Raw genomic sequence first — 4,393 nt, forward strand, 5'->3', positions numbered from 1 at the left:
GGAAGGAGGGAGGGAGGGAAGGGAAGGAGGGAGGGAGGGAGGGAAGGAAGGAAGGAAGGAAGGAAGGAAGGAAGGAAGGAAGGAAGGAAGGAAGAAAAAATAGAAAGCTGGGTGCAGGATTTTCATCTGAACCTGCAAGGTAAGTTTGGTTTTTCAGTTCTAGTATATATTAGTACATGCAGAGTATGAAGGCACAGAAGACATGACCTGCTTTCTTAAGCACTACTGGCAAAATGCCTAGTGAGGAAAGGCAAACACAAAAAGCTTCTGCAACTCTAAGTAACTCTGTCCATGTTTTATGATTTCATTTTGCAATGTCAGTGTCCCAGCCATGCACCAGTGGCTCTCCAGCTATGTCAAGGCTACAATCCAAAGTCTTCTTAATTTCTTTCCTCTATCATTTTCCTATCCATGTGTGTTAATTTCCCTGTATAATTTATCACTGACAAGACCTGAAGTAAAGCACCTTGGTTGTTAGAGTGTTATTTATACCATTTATCACCCTAGAAAAATGATGAGGTATTGTTTTATCTTATTTCACTGTTTTGATAGTTCTGAAGAGTGGAATCCAATGCCTTACATACACAATGCAAGTGCTCTACTACAGAATCTTATGGCAGCCTAAGATCATTTTACAAACACAACCAGTGAAGGGCCTCACTAGGTTAAAAAAAAAAAAGCAGAACGGTGTACAATAATAAAACTTAGAGACTCTATAGTCACAAAGTTAGCACTCTGTCTAAGCTCCAAAGAGAGAGCAAGAGAGAGAGGAGGGGCAAGCAGCCCGTTTTATAGTGAGTCAGGCATACCTGGCTGTTGCCAGGTAACTGTGGGGCAAAGCTTAGACAGAATGCTAACACACATTGCTTGCTTTTCAGTTCTGGGTCTGCAAATTACAGTGTAACCTTATAGAGGTTGCTTAGCCTCTTCTTGGGTCATTTTTCTTATCTGACACATAGATTTAGTGATAATTATACCTCCTTTGGTACTATTATAAAAGTAGATGTGAACTTGTCATGTATCAGTTACAGAAGTTTGGCTGCTAGCATTATATTTATTATTCTGGAAGAAAATGAAATAATTGGGCAAAATAACTGCTTTGGCCAATTACCATGTATCAAGGCTCTAGTTTTCTTATTTGTGAAATGAGTAATGTAAGGACCTTTTCAAGCCTAAAATTCAACCAATCTGTAAAATGTGTAAAAAAGGATTAGTTTCCACTGTTAGAGAAAAAGTTTCTCTCCTCTTGCAGAGTGGGCCAGAAGTCATGAACAACAGGCAGGGGCTTTTGAAAATTTTATATTTATTTTACTCTTTTAGAATTATTTACTTTGAGTATATGAGCATTTTGCCTGCAATTATGTATGTATACCACTTTGTAGCTGGAGGTCAAAAGAAGGTACTCGATTTCTCTGGAACTTAAAGAATATTGTGAGCGACCATGTAGATGCTGGAAACTGTCTGTATACTCAGTTCCTCTGCAAGAGCAAGACATGCTCTTAACCACTGAGTCAACTCAGTAGAAGTAGACTTTTTAAAAATATAAATATAAATGAAGGCTTTCTTTTCCTTGGATATTGATTTCAATTTTAAAGAGAAAAATTTTTCACTTGGAAATAAGAAATGATGAATTATGTGCTTATAAAAAGATAAAGAGAGGAGGGGATATGTTTTCGTGGCAGTATAGTAAGGTATGGGGGAAGGGGATGCCTTGGTGGGCCCATGCTAAGGCACCCCTACCCCGAGGGACCAGGCACAAGACAGTATAGTATAGAACAGAGATTATTTAGGGCATGGGGAGGGGAGTTAAGAGGGTAGTAGAAGCAGACAAAGGGAAAGAGAGGGGGAGAGAGGGAGGGAGGGAAGGAGAGAGAGAGAGAGAGAAGACGGAGAAGGAGACAAAGAAGAAGGAGGAGAAGAAGAAAAGGCAGGCCAAGAGCACATGGAGAAAGGAGGGGGAGGAAATGGGGAGAGAAGGGTGAAGGGGTGAGGGGACAGAGGGACAGAGAGGGAACAGGAAGGCAAGAGCAAGAGAGAGAGAAGGAGGAAAGTAGCCCCTTTACAGTGAGTCAAGCATACCTGGCTGCTGCCAGGGAACTGTGGGGTAGAACTTAGACAAAATGCTAACAGTGAAAGTAAAGGAATAGTTACTATGCAGTCAAGAAGAAACCATGTAGAAGGAACCATGCTTTAGGTAGATTTTCAGAAAGACAATTGGAAATCAAGGTGGCAAGAGAAGTTGGCACTCTGTTATTTATTCTACACTGCTTAAATACTTTAAAGCAAAATGTTATGTTATTCCTAATGCATACTATTAAGGTAGTCTAAAAGTAGATGTATCTGCACTGAACATGTGTAGACTATTATTTTTCTTGCCATTATTTATATCTATTTATTACACAAATAAAGTATCATACATTTGTAGGTATAAATACACAACTGTGAAGATCTTAAAAAGCTTATATTTAACCTATTAAATGGCTATTAGTAGTCATGTTGAATGTATGCTACTTTGGGCCAATAATGAATCAAAAGAATCCTGACTACAGAACAGAAATAATCTAAACAACTCTCTCCTTTACCAATTTTTCTTCTATATCCCCAAGCCTTTATTTTGCTAAAGAAAGTAAATGACTACATACTTCTCTTCTCCTCCAGGACGCTATTGAAATTATAGCAAAACTACAGAAAGAATGATGAAGCCATAAGAATGGTACTCAGAGATGTGAGAGAATCAGAAAAGGCATTCCAACAACTTCTGGGATATAAACAAGTAGAAAACTGATAATAGATGAGGCAAAGAAGAAAAAATAAAACTGATGATTGGGAGCAAAGGCTAAATTTTCCTCAGTCTTCTAATGTAGGCATGCAAAACAGCATCCAATATACCCATCTCTTAATATACAAAGAGAAAGGCTATTCATATAAAACAAATTAAATTTTCTAAGAATAAATTAGAACATTTGGTTGACCTAACCACTCAGAAGACAGCCTCCTCACCATGAAATCAGGGAGCTCTGCCATGAGAGTCATAGCCCAACATGATCTTTTTTATATATAAATCAAACACTAACAATTTTCAAAAAAATCTCAAATTATTAGTTGGAATTATTAGAAACATAACATAACATACACACACACACACAGAGAATGAGGCAGGGATGGGGGAGAAGAACAGTATTTATTATGAGGCTCACAGGATTATGAGGTTGACAAATCACAAGATCTTCAGGGTGACATGGCATGCTGGGGACTTGAGATAGTTGGTGGTTTAGCACCAGCCTGGGTCTTATAACCTTAGACCTTGGATGCTGGGACAGTCAACAGCCAGAAAGAGGACAAGGTCAAGTCTGAAAGGGGACAATGATTCATTCTGAGCCTGAGGGCCAGAAAGAAAAATAAATGTCAGATGAAACAGTCAGTATTTTTTTGTTTTGTTCAGATCTTCAACTAAGTAGAGCCACTCACACATCAAAATTGTTTTAATTCTTCTACTCATTTGACTATCACTCACTTGAGGAAACTCTCTCATAATCACATCCTCAATAAGGTTTGAACATATATGTAGGCTCTTCATGTTCCTGTCAAGTTACATATAAAAGAAGTTATTATAGTCAGTCTGCCTCTATTTTTTATAATTTTACTACACACTAAGAAACTTCAGACATTTGAATTAAAAAGTACTCATCAATGGAAATAATAAATAGGCATAAAATTAGCTTTTAGAAAAAGAGAGAACTTTAGGACTAGATAAAAACATGAGCAAATACAAAAAGAAAGCTGTGATGTTACTATATGCAGAAAACAAAGAGGAGATACCATAGTTAAAGGACAGCCCTGATCAATTTTGATCTCTCTGAAGTAAAAAGCATGAGAAGTATAGTTTCAAATTTTATAAAAGGTTTGTAGAAACATTCAGAAACTTTCTCAGAATATTAGCTCCAAGGAGCAAAGTGAATACGCTAAAAAAAAAATAATATACCCTAGCTAGATTCAGAGAAAAATGCATACATTTCAGGAAAATAAACTCAAGAAATAGAGAGGAATACAGAGGTTGAAATCAGTAAGTAAATTACACATTTCCAAAAATCAGAAAAGTGCTTCTTTAATTGGACTGTCTAAGGTAAAATCTACCAGGTAAAATTTAATAACAGGATGGAGGATAAAATCACAAAAATAGAGAAAAAATTCTAAAGCTATGCAGAGGAATGGAAAACAGGCAAGTTCAATATGAATGACAATTACTTCGGCCTTAGTATAATAATCCAATATTGGATGTCAGGAGACTGTAGCAACTTTTTTCTCTTAAAAAGTATATCGTTCCCCTTATTATTAAGAATAGTGTTTTCCCTTGCATATATTATATCCTGATCATGGTTTCTCCTCTCTCATC

The sequence above is a fragment of the Grammomys surdaster genome, unplaced genomic scaffold (assembly GCF_004785775.1).
Source record: "Grammomys surdaster isolate TR1022 unplaced genomic scaffold, NIH_TR_1.0 263, whole genome shotgun sequence".
Taxonomy (NCBI): Eukaryota; Metazoa; Chordata; class Mammalia; order Rodentia; family Muridae; genus Grammomys; species Grammomys surdaster.